At 39.5% G+C, this 21,428-nt stretch overlaps 1 protein-coding gene across 2 annotated transcripts in view; it reads left to right on the forward strand.

Moving 5' to 3' along the window:
- The first annotated feature begins 19,427 nt into the window (after positions 1-19,427).
- ST3GAL6 (ST3 beta-galactoside alpha-2,3-sialyltransferase 6) overlaps positions 19,428-21,428 on the forward strand; it is a 95,296-nt gene continuing 93,295 nt past the window's right edge. For both annotated transcript variants that reach the window (XM_024759272.1, XM_024759275.1), the window contains exon 1: positions 19,428-19,553. The gene's annotated coding sequence lies outside the window, so the exon portion shown is untranslated. The remainder of the gene's footprint in view (positions 19,554-21,428) is intronic.

A 21,428-nucleotide genomic window follows, 5' to 3' on the forward strand; every position in this document is an offset into this window, starting at 1 on the left:
GGTGATGGGAAAACTGGACAGCTACATGTAAAAGAATGAAATTAGAACATTTCCTAACACCATACACAAAAATAAACTCAAAATGGATTAAAGAACTAAATGTAAGGCCAGACACTAAAACTCTTAGTGGAAAACGTAGGAAGAACACTGTTTGACATAAATCGCAGCAAGATCTTTTTTGACCCACCTCCTAGAGTAATGAGAATAAAATAAACAAATGGAACCTAATTAAACTTAAAACTTTTGCACAGCAAAGGAAACCATAAACATGACAAAAAGACAATCTTCAGAATGGGAGAAAATATTTGCAACTGAAGCAACTGACAAAGGATTACTCTCCAAAATAAACAAACAGCTCATGTAACCCAATCAAAAAATGGGCAGAAAACCTAATTAGACATTTCTCCAAAGAAGACATACAGATGGCCAACAAACACATGAAAGGATGCTCAACATCACTAATTCTTAGAGAAATGCACATCAAAACTACAATGAGATATCACCTCACACCAGTCAGAATGACCATCATCATAAAATCTACAAACAATAAATGCTGGAGAGGGTGTGGAGAAAAGGGAACCCTCTTGTACTGCTGGTGGGATTGTAAATTGATACTGCCACTATGGAGAACAGTATGGAGGTTCCTAAAAAAACGAAAAATAGAACTCCCATATGCCCCAGTGACCCCACTACTGGGCATATACCCAGAGAAAAACATAATACAAAAAGACACACGCAACCCAATGTTCACTGCAGCACTATTTACAATAGCCAGGACATGGAAGCAACCTAAATGCCCATCGACAGATGAATGGATAAAGAAGATATGGTACATATATACAATGGAATATTACTCAGCCATAAAAAGGAACGAAATTGGGTCATTTGTAGAGACGTGGATGGACATAGAGAAAGACTGTCATACAGAGTGAAGTAAGTCAGAAAGAGAAAAACAAATATTGTATATTAACTCATATATGTGGAATCTGAAAAAACTGGTATAGACAATCTTATTTACAAAGCAGAAATACAGACACAGATGTAGAGAACAAACATATGGATACCAAGGGGGAAAGGGGGGAGTGGATGAATTGGGAGATTTGGGATTGACATATATACACTATTGATAGTATGTATAAAATTGATAACTAATGAGACCCTACTGTATAGCACAGGAAACTCTACTCAGTGCTATGTGGTGACCTAAATGGGAAGGAAATCCAAAAAAGAAGGGATATATGTATACGTATAGCTGATTCACTTTGCTGTACACTAGAAACTAACACAACATTGTAAAGCAACTATATTCCAATAAAAATTTATAAAATAAATAAATTAATAAACAAAACAAGGGCTTCCCTGGTGGCGCAGTGGTTGGGAGTCCGCCTGCCGATACGGGGGACGCGGGTTCGTGCTCCGGCCTGGAAGGATCCTGCATGCCACGGAGCGGCTGGGCCCGTGAGCCGTGGCCGCTGGGCCTGCATGTCCAGAGCCTGTGCTCCGTAGCGGGAGAGGCCACAGCGGTGAGAGGCCCGCGTACCACACACAAAAAATAAATAAATAAACAAAACAAAACAAGGCAGGAGTTCTCCTGTGATAAGAACTAGATCATAAAGAACTCTAAAACTAATATTTTAATGTCTCTAATACTTTGTTAAAATTTTTTTCCACATGTTTAATCATTATTGTTGACTTTTACTTGGTGCCATAAATGATAGGAGATAGGAGTAGCCAAGATGGTGCAGTAGGAAGACACTGAGCTTACCTCCTTCCACAGGCAAACCAAAATTACAACTATTTACAGAGCAACTATTGATGAAAAAGACTTGAAAACCCACAGAAAAGATTTTCTGCACCTAAAGATATAAAGAAGCAACCACAATGAGACAGGTAGGAAAGGCAAAGACATGGTATAGTCAAGACACTTACCCCCAGGTGAGCAACTGAGAAGCAGGAGGATAATTAAAACTGGAGAGGTTCTCCACGAGGAATGAGGAGTCCAAGCCCCACATTGGGCTCCCCAGCCCAGGGTTCCTGCACCAGGAAGGTGTGCACCCAGAACATTTGGCTTTGAAGGCCAGAAGGGCTTACTTTCAGGAGAGCCAGAGGGTGTAGGAAATAGAGACACCACTCTTAAAGGGTGCAAACAAAATCTCAAACACAGGAAGGCTAAACAATAAACATAAATAAGAATAAAAATTCAAACATAAAAGTAAACTAAACAGCTAATTGATCACTGAAGAAATCGAAGAAGAAATTAAGAAATACCTAGAGACAAATGAAAATGAAAACATGACCCAAAATCTATGGGACACAGCAAAAGCAATTCTAAAAGAAAAGTTTATAACAATTCAAGACTACCTCAGGAAAAAAGAAAAATCTCAAATAAGCAACCTAACCTAAAGGAACTAGAAAAAGAAGAGCAAACAAAACACAAAGTTAGTAGATGGAAAGAAATCATAATGATCAGAGCAGAAACAAATGAAATCAAGACCAAAAAAAGAAAGAAAAGAAAAAAAAGAGAAAAGATCAATGAAGCTAAAAGCTGTTTTTTTGAAAAGATAAACAAAATTGATGAACCTTTAGCCAGACTCGTCAAGAAAAAAGGAGGGCCCAAATATATAAAATCAGAAGTGAAAAGGGAAAACTTACAAACAATACCACAGAAATACAAAAGATCTTAAGACATTACTGTGAACAACTATATGACAATAAAATGAACAACCTAGAAAAAATGGACAAATTCCTAGAAATGTATTATTTTCCAATCTGAACTGGGAAGAAATAGGAAATATGAACTAATTACCAGTAATGAAATTGAATCAGTAATTTAAAAAAAAGAAAAAAACTCCCAGTGAAAAAAAGTCCAGGACCAGCTGGCTTCACAGGTGATTCACCAAACATGCAGAGTCAATACCTTTCCTTCTCAAACTATTCCAAAAAATTGCAGAGTAAGGAATGTTTTTGACTCATTCTATGAGGTCAGCATCACCCTGATACCAAAACCAGACAAAGATATCACAAAGAAAGAGGATTTCAGGGACTTCCTAGTGGTCCAGTGGTTAAGAATCTGCATTTCAATGCAGGGGACACTGGTTTGACCCCTGGTTGGGGAACTAAGTTCCCACATGCCACAGGGCAACTAAGCTCACGTGTTCTGGAGCCTGCATGCCACAGCTAAAGAGAAGCCCATGCACTGCAACGAAAGATCCCACATGCCGCAACTAAGACCTGATGCAGCCAAATAAATAAATAAATATTTTTAAATCGTGTTAAAAAAAAAAAAAGAAAGAGAATTACAGGCCAATAGCATTAATGAACATAGATGCAAAAATCCTCAACAAAATACTAGCAAACAGAATCCAACAACACTTTAAAAGGATCGTACACCATGATCAAGTGGGATTTACCCTAGGGATGCAAGTATGCTTCGGTATCCCCAAATCAATCAGTGTGATACACCACATTCATAAACTGAAGAATAAAAACCACATGATCATTTCAATAGATGCAGAAAAAGCTTTTGACAAAATTCAACACCCATTTATGATAAAAACTCTCCAGTAGGTGGGCATAGAGGAACATATCTCAACATAATAAAGGTCATATATGACAAACCCACAGCAAACATCCTTCTCAAGGGTGAAAAATTGAAAGCATTTCCTCTAAGATCAGGAACAAGACAAGGATGTCCACTCTCAGCACAATTATTCAACATAGTTTTGGAAGTCCTAGCCATGGCAATCAAAGAAAAAGAAATACAAGGAATACAAATTGGAAAAGAAGAAGTAAAAACTGTCACTGTTTGCAGATGACATGATACGATACATAGAGAATCTTAAAGATGCCACCAGAAGACTACTAGAGCTAATCAATGATGTTAAATTTGCAGGATACAAAATTAATGCACAGAAATCTCTTGCATTCCTATACACTAACAACGAAAGATCAGATAGAAAAATTAAGAAACAATCCCATTTTCACCATCACAACAAAAAGTATAAAATACCTAGGAATAAACCTACCTAAGGAGGTAAAAGACCTGTACTCAGAAAACTATAAGACACTCATGAAAGAAATCAAAGATGACACAAACAGATGGAGAGATATAACATGTTCCTGGATTAGAAGAATCAATATTGTGAAAATGTCTATACTACCCAAAACAATCTAGAGATTCAATGCAATCCCTATCAAATTACCAGTCACATTTTTTACGGAGCTAGAACAAAAAAATCTTAAAATTTGTATGGAGACACAAAAGACCCCAAATAGCCAAAGCTGTCTTGAGGGAAAAAAATGGAGCTGGGTAAATCAGACTCCCTGACTTCAGACTATACTACAAAACTACAGTAATCAAGACAATATGGTACTGGCACAAAAACAGGAATATAGATCAATGGAATAGGATAGATAGCCAAGAGATAAACCCACACACCTATGGTCAACTAATCTATGACAAAGGAGGCAAGGATATACAATGGAGAAAAGACAGTCTCTTCAATAAGTGGTGCTGGGAAAACTGGACAGCTATATGTAAAATAATGAAATTAGAACACTCCTTAGCACAATACACAAAAATAAACTCAAAATGGATTAAGACCTAAATGTAAGACCAGACACTATAAAACTCTTAGAGGAAAACATAGGAAGAACACTGTTTGACATAAATCACAGCAAGATCTTTTTTGATCCACCTCCTAGAGTAATGGAAATCAAAACAAAAATAAACAAATGGGAACTAATGAAACTTAAAAGCTTTTGCAAAGCAAAGGAAGCTACAAACAAGACAAAAAGATAACCCTCAGAATGGGAGAAAATATTTGCAAACAAATCAACGGACAAAGGATTAATCTCCAAAATATATAAACAGCTCACGCAGCTCAATATTTAAAAAACAAACAACCCAATCAAAAAATGGGCAGAAGACCTAAATAGACATTTCTATTACAGATAGCCAAGAGGCACATGAAAAGTTGCTCAACATCACTAACTATTAGAGAAATGCAAATCAAAACTACAATGAAGTATATCCTCAAACCAGTTAGAATGGGCATCATCAGAAAATCTGCTAACAACAAATGCTAGAGCAGGTGTGGAAAAAAAGGAACCCTCTTGCACTGTTGGTGGGAATGTAAACTGATATAGCCACTATGGAGAATAGTATGGAGGTTCCTTAAGAAACTAAAAATAGAATTACCATATGATCTAGCAATCCCACTACTAGGCATATACCCAGAGAAAACCATAATTCAAAATGACACATGCAACCCAATGTTCATTGCAGCACTATTCACAATAGCCAGACAGGGGAGGTGGTGGTGGTGGGATGAACTGGGAGATTGGGACTGACATACATACACTAATACGTATAAAATAGATAACCAATAAGAACCTGTTGTATAAAAAAATAAATAAAATAAAATTCAAAAATATTAAAATAAAGACTACCTTTCTTTTTTTTCTTTTTCTTTTTTTTTTTTGGCCACACCATGCAGCATGTGGGATCTTAGTTCTGCCACCAGTGATGGAACCCGTGCCCACTGTGGTGGAAGCAGGGAGTCTTAACCACTGGACTACCAGGTAAGTCCCAAAGACTACTATATATTTTTTAAAATAAATGTATTTATTTTATTTTATTTTTGGCTGTGTTGGGTCTTTATTGCTGCACATGGGCTTTTCTCTAGTTGTGGCGAGCAGGGGCTACTCTTCGTTGTGGTGTGCAGGCTTCTCATTGTGGTGGCTTCTCTTGTTGTGGAGCATGGGCTCTAGGTGCATGGGCTTCAGTAGTTGTGGCACGTGGACTCAGTAGTTGTGGCGCATGGGCTTAGTTGCTCCGCGGCATGTGGGATCTTCCTGGACCAGGGCTCGAACCTGTGTTCCCTGCATTGGCAGGCAGATTCTTAACCACTGCGCCACCAGGGAAGCCCAAGACTACTATTTTTAAACTCTTTCATTTTTATTTCATTGTATCAATAGATTGAAAAAGTGGCCACAAATGGTATCCATCCTGCACACGTGTCCCTTTGCAAAGGTCACTTTGCAGTGATTCCCATGAAGAGGTAAAGTCTATTCTTCTAAACCTCGAATCTGCACTTGACCATGTGGACAATGGGATGGTAGAAATAATTACACAAGCAGAGACTTGAAAAGTAGTTGTACGTTTTCAAGTACAACTTGATTGCTCCCTTGCTGCTCTTGGGAACCCTGGAACCACTGCATGTAAATAAGCCTAAATTAGCCTCCTGGATGATGACATGTGGCCCAGTACCCATATGAGAGCCAGCTAACTACCAGATATGTGAGTGAGGCCACTGACTGCCCTCTGACCAGGAAAGCATAAGCAAGACCACCTGAGACCAGCAGCAGACCTTTGCAGCTGACTCCAATCCAAAATGCTAACCCACAGTATCAGGAGCTGGTAAATAAATGATTGCTGTTTCAGGCAAGTTAGTTTTGGATGGTGGGCTACACAGTAAAAACTAACTGATAGAGAAATTAGCACCTAGAAATGAGTTGCTATAGTAAAATGGGTTGCAAAAGCCCAAAACACGTGGCCTTGGGTCTCTGAATTGGGCAGACACTGAAAGAACTTTAAGAACCCAGAAGCAAAAACGAGAAAGAGGGTGAGCAAACTATTAGTGGTAGCTGGAAAAACAGTGAGGAAATTACTATAACAGGCCAGAAAAATGGCAACATGTATCATGTACTTAAAAACAATTGGCACAATGGTTGCCTGCAGAACTTTGCAGATTTTTTAAAATACATATTGCTAATGAACTTATGGACCTTGCCAAATGATTTCCTGGCAAAATGCTGAAAGTGTCAATTGGTTTCATTTAGCTGCCTAAGAAGAAAGAATTTAGAGGAAATATACAGGAAATAGCAGTTTCTCATCCCTGATCTCTTTAGCCAGAAAATCCTCCAAGTGAAAGAAGGCTGAGGTGAAAGATCATATCAAGGTGTGGCTATTAAAGCTTTATTAAGATATTTGAAAGAATTAAGGTGGCATCCAGTTGATCCTCTTAACTGTAAAAAGGTGGGGTTGTCTAAGAATATTAAGGCTGTTATCCCACAGATAACAGACTGACACACCCACATAATTCTCTTTCTAAAGAATGTGGGTGTGGCTTTCCTTGGACCTAGTAGACTCCAGTCAGATTCAAAGGAAAACCAAAAAGGTTTTTTTTTTTTGTTAACATCTTTATTGGAGTAAAATTGCTTTACAATGGTGTGTTAGTTTCTGCTGTATAACAAAGTGAATCAGCTATATGTATACCTATATCCTCATATCTCCTCCCTCTTGCGTCTCCCTCCCATCCTCACAGTTTTAAGAGTTGTACTGATGAAAGCACCACATAAAGGACTGAAGAAATTAGATTACTCAAATTACAAAATATGAGTCCTTCCTTACAGAAAAGTCTCAGAAGACAGCCAAGAGCTCAGAACGTAGAGCTAAGAGCCCTGGAGAACAATAAAGCAGGGAGATGAAACTAGACCTAATCAAAAAATATTTCCTGCCCCCAGGATGGGGAGACTAGCAACCCATGTCCTGGATTTCAGAATTGTTATAGACCAGCAGCTGCTATGTGTTTCAGATCCTTCCCCTTTCTGATGGCAGTGTCTCCTGTAATGATCCTGTCCCTGCCCAGTCATGTATATTACTGGGTGTGTTGAGGGCAGATAATCAGTCTTTTTTGGTTCATAGGTTGCCAGACAAGAGGAGCCCCTCTGAGGATCCTCATCTGATCTGATTTAGATCACAAGATTCCACACTAGCCTGATGCCATAGTTAAAGGAGATCTTGAGGGTCTTACGTATGGAAGGAATGATAAAATTATTTTGTTCAAAGGACAGACTGCTAGATTGCAAAAATGGCTATAATACATTGTAGCTTCTTCCACGAAGAGATGTTTATTTCTCCACCCTTTGAATCTAGACTGGTCTTGTGACTTATATCACCATTAGTGTGCAACAGAATTGATGTTGTACCAATTCCAGGGCTACAGCACCTTCACTCTCTCTGATCATGTCAACCATGTGAACATACATGGGCTACCTGCTGCATGACGACAGGTGTGTGGCCCAGTCACCATTGTCGCTCCAGCCAACAGCTGACCAACACAGAAGCAGTTTTTTAGCTGCTCAGAGACACTCGAGGAAGTTAAATGAGCTAGTTGAGAAGAGCACCCAATTGATCCCAGCCCAAATTGCTGACCTAAGAATTGTGAAATAAACACATGGTTGTTATTTTAAGGACATCAATTGGAGGTAGGGGAGGTTGTCACGTAGCAGTAGGTAAGTGACACAGACACCTAAATGTCACAGAGCCATTTATCGATGTCCTGTCCTTTCTCCTCTGGTCTTCAATTCTCTCTCTGCCATGGATCAATTGTGCATAAATCGGTGGGTCTGTTTTGGGCATTGCAGTCTGTTCCAGTAGTCTATTTATCTGTGTCTACACCAGTTCGACACTATGTTATTCAATGTAGCTTGATATCTGATGAGGCAAGTCTCCCACAACACACCTTTTTCTTCTTCCTTTTCTTCTTCAAGAGAGCCTTGGCTATTCTTAACCTTCTGTTCAATTCTTTAAATTTTAGATGAGTTTATCGAGTACAATAGGAAAAAAACACTCTGCTGGGATTTTTTTTATTGAAATCTTATTAAATCCAGGGATAAACTTGAAAGAATTGGCATTTTTTAAAATTGAAGTACAGTTGATTAACAATGTTGTATTAATTTCTGCTGTATAGCAAAGCAATCAGTTATACACATATATAAATTCTTTTTTATATTCTTTTCCATTATGGCTTATCCCAGGACATTGAATATAGTTCCCTGTGCTATACAGTAGGACCTTGTCCATCCACTCCCTAAGTAGTAGTTTGTATCTACTGACCCCAAACTTGAAGTCCATTCCTCCCCCACCACCCACCCCCTTGGCAACCACAAGTCTGTTCTCTACGTCTGTGAGTCTCTTTCTGCTTTGTAGATAGGTTCATTTGTATCATATTTTAGATTTCACATATAAGAGATATCTTATGGTATTTGTCTTTCTCTTTCTGACTTACCTCACTTAGTATGATAATCTCTAGTTGCATCCATGTTGTTGCAAATGTCATTATTTTGTTCTTTTTTATGGCTGAGTAGTATTCCATGGTACCACATCTTCTTTATCCATTCATCCATCAATGGACATTTAGGTTGTTTCCATGTCTTGGCTATTGTGAATAGTGCTGCTATGAACATAGGGGTGCATGTATCTTTTTGAATTATAGCTTTGTCTGGATATATGCCCAGGAGTGGGATTGCTGGATCATATGGTAATTCTATTTTTAGTTTTCCGAGGAACCGCATACTGTTTTCCATAGTGGCTGCACCAACTTCATTCCCACCAGCAGTGTAGGAGGGTCCTCTTTTCTACACACCCTCTCTAGCATTTGTTATTTGTAGACTTTAATGATGGTCATTTTGACTGGTGTGAGGTGGTACCTCATTGTACCTTTGATTTGCACTTCTCTAATAATTAGCGATGATGAGCATCCTTTAACGTGCCTATTGGCCATCAGTATGTTTTCTTTGGAGAAATGTCTATTTTGGACTTCTGCCCATTTTTTGATTGGGTTATTTGTTTTTTTGTTGTTGAGTTGTATGTGTTGTTTGTATATTTTGGAAGTTAAGCCCTTGTCAGTCACATCACTTGCAAATATTTTCTCCTATTCTGTAGGTTGTCTCTTCGTTTTGTTTATGGTTTCCTTCACTGTACAAAAGCTTGTAAGTCTGATTAGGTCCCATTTGTTTATTTTTGTTTTTATTTCTATTGCCTTGGGAGACTGACCTAAGAAAACATTGGTATGATTTATGTCAGAGAATGTTTTGCCTTTGTTCTCTTCTAGGAGTTTTATGGTGTCTTGTCTTATATTTGACTTTACTTGTGAGTTTATTTTTGTCCATGGTGTGAGGGTGTGTTCTAACTTCATTGATTTACATGCAGCTGTCCAACTTTCCCAGCACCATTTGCTGAAGAGACAGTCTTTCCCATTGTATATTCTTGCCTCCTTTATCAAAGATTAATTGACCGTAGATGTATGGGTTCATTTCTGGGCTCTCTATTCTGTTCCATTGATCCACATATCTGTTACTGTGCCAATACCACACTGTTTTGACTACTGTAGCTTTGTAGTATTGTCTGAAATCTGGGAGGGTTATGCCTCCTGCTTTGTTCTTTTTCCTCAGGATTGCTTTGGCAATTCTGGGTCTTCATGGTTCCATATAAATTTTAGGATTATTTGTTCTAGTTCTGTGAAAAATGTCATGGGTAATTTGATAGAGATTGCATTAAATCTGTATATTGCTTTGGGTAGTATGACCATTTTAACAATATTAAAGGAACTGACTTATTTTTGATATTGATTTTTCCTATCTACAAACATCTCTCTATTATTGAAGTGTTCTTTGGTCTCTTCTAATAAATTTTTATGTAATTTCCCACATAAATTTTTTTTTTTTTGCAGTACACGGGCCTCTCACTGTTGTGGCCTCTCCCGTTGCGGAGCACAGGCTCCGGACGCGCAGGCTCAGCGGCCATGGCCCACAGGCCCAGCCGCTCCGCGGCATGTGGGATCTTCCCAGACCGGGGCACGAACCCGCGTCCCCTGCATCGGCAGGCGGACTCTCAACCACTGCGCCACCAGGGAAGCCCTCCCACATAAATATTTTGTACATCTTTTTAAGATTTATTCATAAGTACTCTGTATTTTTATTATTAATATAAGTTAGATTAAAAAAAGTTTTTCCAACTGACTATCAAAGTGAAAATGACTCATTAATTGTAATAATTTGTGGGCATTTGAATATTTTCTGTTTAGGAAATAATCTAAAGAAAATAGCTCTCTCTCTACCCCTTATGATTGACAATGGATGAGTCCAAAACAAGATTTGCAAATACAAGAAGAAAGAGAGGGAAGAAAGAGAAATAAAGCCAAAAATGTCCCCTTCTTTCATTACAAGTTTGTAAGTCTGAAACAGACTGAGTGGAGGCAAGGAGTAACTACTTAGATAAGAGTACGTAGTTTTAAAAAAAAAAAAAAAAAAAAAAAAAAAAGAGTACGTAGTTTTGATATTACACTTGCAGGGAAAGAAGGCAAATTATTATAAGACCAGATGAAACTTTTATTTTCTAAGAGCAGCTGTAGGATTCCTGGCACAACAGGACATTTGCTATCCTAAATGTCCCAATCAATGAAAGCAATTTAAGCTAACAAAGAAGACAGTCAGATGGCCAACAGGCACATGAAAATATGCTCAACATTGCTAATTACTTAGAGAAATGCAAATCAGAACTACAATGAAGTATCACCTCACACCTGTCAGAATGCCATCATCAAAAAGTCTATGAATAATAAATGCTGGAGAGGGTGTGGAGAAAAGGGAACCTTCCTACACTGTTGGCAGGAATGTAAATTGGTGCAGCTGCTATGGAAAACAGTATTGAGATTCCTTAAAAAACTAAACAATAGAGTTGCCATATGATCCAGCAATACCACTCCTAGGCATGTATTCGGAAAAGATAAAACTAATTTGAAAAGATACATGCACCCTGATGTTCATAAGAGCACTATTTACAATAAACCCGAGACATGGAGACAACCGAAGAGCCCATAAACAGACAACTGGTTTAAGGAGATGTGGTATATATATATGTATACACACACACACACACACACACACACACACAATGGATTATTACTTAGACATGAAAAGGAATGAAATATTGCCATTTGCTGCAACATGGATGGACCTAGAGATTATCATACTAAGTGAAGTAAATCAGACAGACAAAGATATGATATTATATTACTTATATGTAGAATCTAAAAAATAATACAAATGAAACTATTTACAAAACAGAAACAGACTCACAGACATAGAAAACCAACGTATGGTTACCAGAGGGGAAAAGGATGGGGGAGGGATAAATTAGGAGTGTGTGATTAACAGGTACAAACTACTATACATAATATAGATAAGCAACAAGGATCTACTGTATAGCACAAGGAACTATATTCAATATCTTATAATAACCTATAATGGAAAATAATCTGAAAAAAACTACATGCATATAACTGAATCACTTTGCTGTACACCCAAAACTAACACAATATTGTAAATCAACTATACTTCAATTAAAACAAAAAATTTAAGCTTTATGAAAAAAAGTATAAGATATATTTCATGTTTTTCTGAGATGGCAAGGAAACTAAAGTATCCATAAACACCAACATCAAAGTAAAAGTGGGAAACCTAAGAGGAAAGCAAGAACCAAAACCAGCATTTGTCTGAAGGCGTCTCCAGAAACCCTGGTGGCTTTGAGTTTCGGTTTTCATGTCTGGCCAATTCTGGTGATAAATGATAAAGCTCAGGGACCTCCAAGACTGGGAGTCTAGTTAGATCACCCCGTTCATTGCTGAGGCCCTGTGGGGCAAATAATGGCCCTCCAAATGTGTCCATGCCATAATCTCCTATACCTGTGAGCATGCTGTTACACGGCAAAGGGGAACTACAGTTGCAGAGGGAATTAAAGTTGGTAATCAGCTGACTTGAAGATAGATTATCCTGGATTATCCAGTGTAATCATAAGGGCCTTTTAAATGTGGAAGAGGGAGAGAGAAGGCCGGAGTCATAAAGGGATTTGAAGATGCTATGCTGCTGACTTCAAAGATAGAGAAAAGAGGGCTTCCCTGGTGGTGCAGTGGTTGAGAGTCCGCCTGCCGATGCAGGGGACACGGGTTCGTGCCCCGGTCCGGGAAGATCCCACATGCTGCGGAGCGGCTAGGCCCGTGAGCCATGGCCGCTGAGCCTGCGCGTCCGGAGCCTGTGCTCCGCAACCGGAGAGGCCACAACAGTGAGAGGCCTGGGTACCGCAAAAAAACAAAAACAAAAACAAAAACAAAAGATGGAGAAAAGGGCCAGGAATCAAGGAACGTACATGGCCTCTAGAAGCTGGAAGAAACAAGGAAACAGATTCTTGCACACAGACCTCCAGAAGCAGTGCAGCACTGATGACATTTTAATTTACCTCAGTGAGATTCATTTCAGATTTCTGACCCCCAGAACTGTAAGATAATAAATTTGTGTTTAAATCATGTAGTTGGTGATTATTTGTTACAACAGCAATAGAAAAGTAATACAAACCCCAAAGGGATAATATATTTCCAGAACATTTTCAATATGGGATTCTGAGGGAAAATTATGGCTATGGAGATGACAGAATGATTTCTATAATAAATGTTAAAATGAACACAAACATACTCAACCCATTCAGGAGTTTAACAAACAAAAACAACTTATTGAATTGGATTTAATCAAATTAAAAGCATTATTTTCCTCTGGGAAAGGTAAGGCAAGTTTCATTAACAATTACAAGGCTTCCCTGGGGGTGCAGTGGTTAAGAATCTGCCTGCTAATGCAGGGGACATGGGTTCGATCCCTGGTCCGGGAAGATCCCACATGCCGCGAAGCAACTAAGCCCCTGCGACACAGCTGCTGAGCCTGCGCTCCAGAGCCGGTGAGCCACAGCTACTGAAGCTCACACGCCTAGAGCCCGTGCTCCACAACAAGAGAAGCCACCGCAATGAGAAGCCCACGCACTGCAACGAAGAGTAGCCCCTGCTCACCGCAAGCCAGTTCACACTGGCTGTCACAATCCTGCTTTCTTTGGAAGCTTTGCGGAGGGTAAGGTGCATGGGGTATGGGTTTCAGTCCTCTATGAGAAAGACATGAGACAATATATTGGGCTTAATTTGGGCTTTTTACTGATAGCTAAGCCTGCAATAGGTTCAACCAGAGTTATCAATAGAAAAGAATTTTAGAATCATGAAAACTTCAAGCTGTAGGAAAGCTCATAATACCATCTTTCTAATTCCCTGACTCTTGGGCATAATGTGGCATCATTCTTGTTTTACTTTTTTATGTGTTTATCTATTGATGAAGCACTTAGAGTTTATTTATTTATTATTGGAGTATATATAGTTGATTTACAATGTTGTGTTAGTTTCTGGTATACAGAAAAGTGATTCAGTTTTATAAATACACACACACACACAATTTTTCAGATTCTTTTCCATTATAGTTCATTACAAGATATTGAATATAGTTCCCTGTGCTATACAATAGGACCTTATTGTTTATCTATTTTATATATATAGTAGTTTGTATCTGCTAATCCTAAACTCCTAATTTTTCCCTTCCCCCAGAGTTTAAATAATTTTCCCAAAGTCACTTTCAAAAAGTGGGCTTTTCTAAAGAATATGAAAATTTCCCAATTAGCCACTCTAATTGAAATTAAGACTGATATATATTATATTTCTAATATCCATCATATTAGAAAACTGAGAAAAATTTAAAATATTTACATATATTTAGTTATTAATTCGATTAGAACAACAAAAATAAGCCCATTACCTGTTATCATAATGTACAATTTTGAAAAATAACTATCCTTTCCAAAACAAACAAAAAATAAGACAGTTCAAAGAGTGAACTGTTTTACAGTTTTGCAAATCTCTTTAATGTTTAGCTTAATAGACAACTGGATTCTCATATCTGTACTTGCATTCAATCTGCTTCTCTATACTGTTTTGGCTGAAATAAATGTAGAAAGTCCAGTCATACACAGAGGAGTAATTGACATAGAAAGAGGTATTTAATAGCCTTTTCAGACAATTGATGGTATTATTCTTTGCTACTACATCAAAACTTGACTCATCTTGAAGAATGGTTTCAATGTGGAACCTGAAACAATCTGTCGAATGTTATAACTCATATTTTAGGTTCTTTTTTCCCAGTCTCATATTTTATAACCCCTCATGTATGTATGTCCATATATATGTCATATATATGTCATATATACGTGTCATAAATATATATATCTCATATACACACATGTGCATGTAGCAGGCACTGTCCTAAGCTCTTTATAGGTATACCTGATTTAATTCTCACAACAGCCTTATAAAGGTAGACATCCATATCTCCATTTTGTAAACGGAGAAACTAATGTAAATAAAAGTAAAGTCTCGGGACTTAACTGGTGCCTCAATGGTTAAGAATCCGCCTGCCAATGCAGGGGACATGGGTTCAAACCCTGGTCCGGGAAGATCCCACATGCCGTGGAGCAACTAAGCCCGTGCACCACAGCTACTAAGCCTGTGCTCTAGAGCCTGTGAGCCACAACTACTGAAGCCCACACGCTTAGAGCCCACGCTCGGCAACAAGAGAAGCCACTGCAATGAGAAGCCCGCACACCACATCCAAGAGTAGGCCCCGCTCACCGCAACTAGAGAAAGCCCACGCGCAGCAATGAAGACCCAACGCAGCCAAAAATAAATACATTAAATAAATTTAAAAAAAGAGTCTCTTCTCAGAGTTTGCCAAGGTCACATAACAAGTAGTCTTAGACCCAGAATATGAATCCATTATGCTGTTGACCCCTACTAATACTACTTCCCTTACTACGGATGGAGTAAATACTAGAAAGTAAGTGATTATATCAAACATATGTCATCAACCCCATTTTGCACCTAAGGAAACTGGGATCTAGACAAGCTAAGTGAGTTACTTAAGGTCACAGAGGTTGTTAGAGGCCCAAACTGGGAACTTTTGCCTTCAGTCTTCTACAATTCAAGAAATCCACAACACAGTAGTCACATAAAAAGGAGACTACAATTTCTTTGTTCATCTGTGTTAGGAATAAAGTGGCTAGTATAAATGGGAAGGGTTTTCATTTTCTTCAGAAAAATATATAGACAAATTCTATTTTTCGTTCACTGTTTTGGTCCAAAGTTATTGGATAAAAATTAATATTTTATAAGCACAGGTTTGTACACATAAACAGGCACATAGAAACTGGCACTTTAATTCTAAATTTTTATTTAAAGGATTTAATCACAGCAAAAAAAAGTCTACGCCACTCAAGATTTCTTTATTAATGAGTCAAAATAGACAAAATCTAAAACAACTAGAAGAGTTTCATATATGTGCTACAGTCAGATCTTTACCATTTACTTTCACTGGTAAAGTCACCCTTTCTGTCAGAGTCTCTAAGTGAAATCTGGTTCTATCCTGAGCTTCTGAACCCATAACCTCCTGGGCAGTGCCTTGTATTGGGTTGCTAGAGTCTTTCTTGAGATTATTTTACATCTTCAAATCATCTAACTTTCCCCTGATGAGCAATAGTTAAAGGCCCTTTATAAAGTTACTGAAGGGACTTCCCTGGTGGTGCAGTGGATGGGACTTTGTGCTCCCAATGCAGGGGGCCCGGGTTCGATCCCTGGTTGAACTGGTGCCCCTGGTCGGGGAACTAGATCTCACATGCATGCCGCAACCAAGAGTTTGCATGCCACAACTAAGGAGCCCACCTGCTGCAAGTAAAACCCAGTGCAACCAAATAAATATTTTTAAAAATAAAGGTACTGAAAACAGATCAGAATGAGCCATTTCCTTCACTTAACGCCCTTTAAAGCTACCACATCACCAAGAATCTCCAAATTCTCTACACATTATTCATGGTCCTCATGATTCTGAGAAACTAATAAACTGTCTTCACGGACTCTCCCTTGGCTCTCATGGGCCACACAAGGTGGTTCACCATTCTCTCTAATGACCTTGTCATGACATGCACCACTCAGCTCTTGTTCTCTCTTCTCCTCTCACTCCACTCCCAGCCAGTCTTGACTAGTGGTGAATAATACTCACTTCAGTGTACCATGACCTCAGAAACATGCCCACAACAAGCACCCCGCAACCATCCCCCCTTCTCTTCCTTGCATTTATAGAGAAGCATATCCGTGCCTCTTTCGTAGCATGAATTACTATTAAATTTGCTTGTGTGCCTGGAGCATGAGCTCTGTAACAGCAGAGATCTGTTATTCATCTTTACTTCCCCTGCACAAAGATTAGGGTCTGACGTGAAACAGGGAAGTCTGCAGAACTATTTGGTGAAAACTGTGTTTGCTGGCTTGATCCACTTCATAATGTTACATTTCTTCCAAACTGAAGGTTCTTAGTCTAATAGAAAGAACGAAGCCTGGGATCCATTCTCTGGTTTGCTAGACATAGGACTTTAGGTAAATTTTTTAACCTTTCAGCATCTGTTTTCTGTGAGAGTTTTGGAAAAGTAGTAGATAGTATATTGAAAATACATAAAGTACCTATCATTGTGACACATCGTAGGTGTTCAATGGAGTGTGGCTATTATTTACTTTGTTCCTGTGGCCCCTGATGGTCACACCCCTACTAAAGGTTGTGTGTGGGCACGTTACACAGCTAGCTGGAGAGAGGGCAGCTATCACCTGATCAACACATGTTCTTTAGAAAATTTCCTGGCCCTAACTTCTCTCTAGGATCATTTACTAATCAATGACACTATTTAATATTGCCATAATCCCTTGTGCCCTTATTTCAGTGATAGTCATAACCTACGGAGGTTATATTTTTCTTTCTTTGTCTGGAGATTTCTTGTTCTGACACGCTTGCTATTTCACACTGAAATTATTCTGTACATGTATAAAAGAATCAAACTTTAAAATGAAGGGGGCTTCTCTGGCGGTGCAGTGGTTAGGAATCCGCCTACCAATGCAGGGGATACGGGTTCAATCCCTGGTCCGGGAAGATCCCTCATGCCGCGGAGCAACTAAGCCCCTGCGCCACAGCTGCTGAGCCTGCGCTCCAGAGCCGGTGAGCCACAGCTACTGAAGCCCACATGCCTAGAGCCCGTGCCCCGCAACAAGAGAAGCCACCGCAATGAGAAGCCCACGCACCGCAACGAAGAGTAGCCCCTGCTCACCGCAACTAGAGAAAGCCCGCGCCCAGCAATGAAGACCCAATGCAGCAAAACATAAATTTAAAAAAATATACATATAGGGAATGTTGTCTTTTCAGAACCAACCCTTAAGCACTGACTAAATGATGAAATTTAAATTTTCTTATCATTATAAATGCACGGTAGCACTCTCTCTCTATATATATCTCCCAGTCATAAAAAGTAAATAGGTTTCTTTGCTTTGAACTGAGAGATACTTTGGTTAAGAAGCATCAGTTGTGAGTAAACCTTACTTGCTTTCACAATACAAAGAACTATCTGGGCCTCCATTAGTTTAGATGGTCAGATAACTGATCACAGGTTAAATGTTGAGGGCAAGAGAATGACCATTTATTGTAGCCGCCAGACAGAGAAGAGCGCCTGTCACGAAACAGATAAGAAAACTCTATGAACACATGCATCTTCTCCAGCACTCAGCTATTACCAAGCCCAGCAGGAATTTTGACCTAGGCTTGGCTGACCCCAAAGCCCGTGATCCTCTTACTCTTGCCTCTCCCTGTCTCTGGAAGGCAGGATGCAGTATGTGAGTGGTCCTTCTAACGTGTTGTCCAGCTGCCATTCCTCATATCACAAAGTACAAAATCTATAACCCATTCCCCTTCTCACTACAATATTGGTAACCCAGTTTGTCACTCTACCAGAACTACAGAAGGAAGGGAGGGCTTAAAAGAAGTCATCCCCCCCAAAGAAATTTCTATTATCTCAAGTATATTTGGAGCAAACTGGAGACTAGAAAGGCAGGTAGTTTCTCGTACATCTATAGATAAGAGTGACCCTGGTAAACCATTTCCTGAAAACAATTTTTTGGTGCTGATCTGAAAGTGAGTGGTTCTGTTTGGTCTCGTGATGGTTTGTGGGTGGTTGGTTTAGGATGGGATGAACCATTTTTTCTTTTAAATTTTTATTTATTTATTTTGGTTTCTCCGTGTCTTAGTTGCGGCATGTGGGATCTCCGTTGCAGCATTTAGGATCCTTAGTTGCAGCAGTATGAGAGATCTTTTTTTAGTTGCAGCACGTGGGTTTCTTAGTCACAGCATGCAGACTCTTAGTTGTGGCAAGAACGTGGGATCTAGTTCCCTGACCAGGGATCGAACCTGGGACCCCTGAATTGGGAGCACGGAGTGTTACCCTCTGGACCACCAGGGAAGTCCGGGATGAACAATTTTATGGTTAAGGGTCTGTGGGTGAAGATCACTGCCTTCACCCCTCCTCAGACTTGTCAGACCGGCTTGTTGGAAGGGATGAGCCTGTCAGTTGCAGGCAGCAATTTTCAGGCTATATGGACTGTAGAAGGGATTTGAATTAATCCATTATTTCCCAAACTTGACCTCCCTCTGACCAACTTCTGTCTGGCTAACCGTCTAATTTCCCTGGGGGTTTTCCTTTTTTAACAAAACAACTTTGTTTTGATTTAGCCTAGGACTAGGCTTGGGTTTTAGGGAGGAAACGTCTTTAAACAACTTGCATTTGAAATGAGGAAGTGAAAAAAAAAAAAAAATGACGAGGCAAAGCCAGCCGTTTCCTACAAACCCTTGATAACGTGCAGCAGTTCATTGTCCTTCTGCCCCAGTGGAAACGGGCTTCCGCGCTTGCCTTGTCTGCTGCTTTTCCAGCCTCCCTCACCTGTCCAGACAGCTGTAACCTCCCCACTGGTCATCACCCCCGCAAGGTAAGATTCTGAGATACGTGTGTGAGCTCTGGGACAACTCGGTCTTTACTCAGTTTTGAGCAAAGCTACACTTTTCTTACAATGGTTGTGATAGGTGACACTTTACAAATACTGCCTCCTTTAATCCTCATAGCTCCCCAATGAGGAAGACTGTATTATTATCCTCATTTCACAGAAGAGGGAAGCGAGACTTAAGCCGTGTGTCCAAGTCATTTTTCTGATTCCAAGGCCTGTTCTCTGAACCAGAGGGTTTCAAAATGTCTTCCCATCAGCAGAGTGCTGGTTAGGAACAGAGATTTCCAGGCAGCAAGCTCAGAGATCCTGACTGAGTAAACGTGGAGTGAAGCCCGGCAATCTGTTTTAACGTCTCTGTTGGAGGCAGGATTTAAATCTTTCCAGTGATGTTCTCCGCCTTTATGTGGCCTGCTTGGTACAGCCCCTTCACACTTCTCAGCGCTGATTCATCACTCCCGCTGGGTTCTCAGAGCACTCTGCTCTCACGGCTAGTATGTGTTAGCTTACTAACAGACAAGGCCACGGTGTGTTAAAATTTGCTGGTTTTAGTTCTGTCTTCCTGACTAGTTGGGAGCTACTTGATGCCGGGGATACTGTTTCTTTTTGACTTCCTCTTCCTGAATTGCTTCTTCCACTGATCTTTACATAGCTGGGTTCTCCTTATTATCGGGGCTTCAACTTAAACGTTTCCTCCTCAGAGAACCTTTTATAATGACCTTAAGAATTAATTCAGCTCATGCAGCTCAATATTAAAATAACAAACAACCCAATCCAAAAACGGGCAGAAGACCTAAATAGATATTTCTCCAAAGAAGATATACAGATTGCTAACAAACACATGAAAGGATGCTCAACATCACTAATCATTAGAGAAATGCAAATCAAAAGTACAATGAGGTATCACCTCACACCAGTCAGAATGGCCATCATCAAAAAATCTACAAACAGTAAATGCTGGAGAGGGTGTGGAGAAAAGGGAACCCTCTTGCACTGTTGGTGGGAATGTAAATTGATACAGCCACTATGGAGAACAGTACGGTGGTTCCTTAAGAAACTAAAAATAGAACTACTATCTGACCCAGCAATCCCACTACTGGGCATATACCCTGAGAAAACCATAATTCAAAAAGAGTCATGTACCACAATGTTCATTGCAGCTCTATTTACAATAGCCAGGACTTGGAAGCAGCCTAAGTGTCCATCGAGAGATGAATGGATAAAGAAGATGTGGCACATACATACAATGGAATATTACTCGGCCATAAAAAGAAACGAAATTGAGTTATTTGTAGTGAGGTGGATGGACCTAAAGTCTGTCATACAGAGTGAAGTAAGTCAGAAAGAGAAAAACAAATACCGTATGGTAACACATATATGTGGAATCTAAAAAAAAAAAAAAAAACGGTCATGAAGAACCTAGGGGCAGGACGGGAATAAAGATGCAGATGTGGAGAATGGACTTGACGACACAGGGAGCGGGAAGGGTAAGCTGGGACAAAGTGAGAGAGCGGCATGGAAATATATACACTACCAAATGTAAAATAGATAGCTAGTGGGGAGCAGCCGCATAGCACTGAGAGATCAGCTCGATGCTTTGTGACCACCTAGAGGGGTGGGATAGGGAGAGTGGGAGGGAGGGAGACGCAAGAGGGAAGAGATATGGGGATATATGTATATGTATAGCTGGTTCACTTTGTTATAAAGCAGAAACTAACACACCACTGTAAAACAGTTACACTCCAATAAAGATGTTAAAAAAAGATTATATCTCAATAAAACCAGAAAGAATAAATTAAAAAATAAAATAGTTAAAAAATAGAATTCAGAACCCCACCACTCATTCACTGTCGTATCACCCTA

Source organism: Neophocaena asiaeorientalis, unplaced genomic scaffold, assembly GCF_003031525.2.
Source record: "Neophocaena asiaeorientalis asiaeorientalis breed wild unplaced genomic scaffold, Neophocaena_asiaeorientalis_V1.1 scaffold197, whole genome shotgun sequence".
Classification (NCBI taxonomy): domain Eukaryota; kingdom Metazoa; phylum Chordata; class Mammalia; order Artiodactyla; family Phocoenidae; genus Neophocaena; species Neophocaena asiaeorientalis.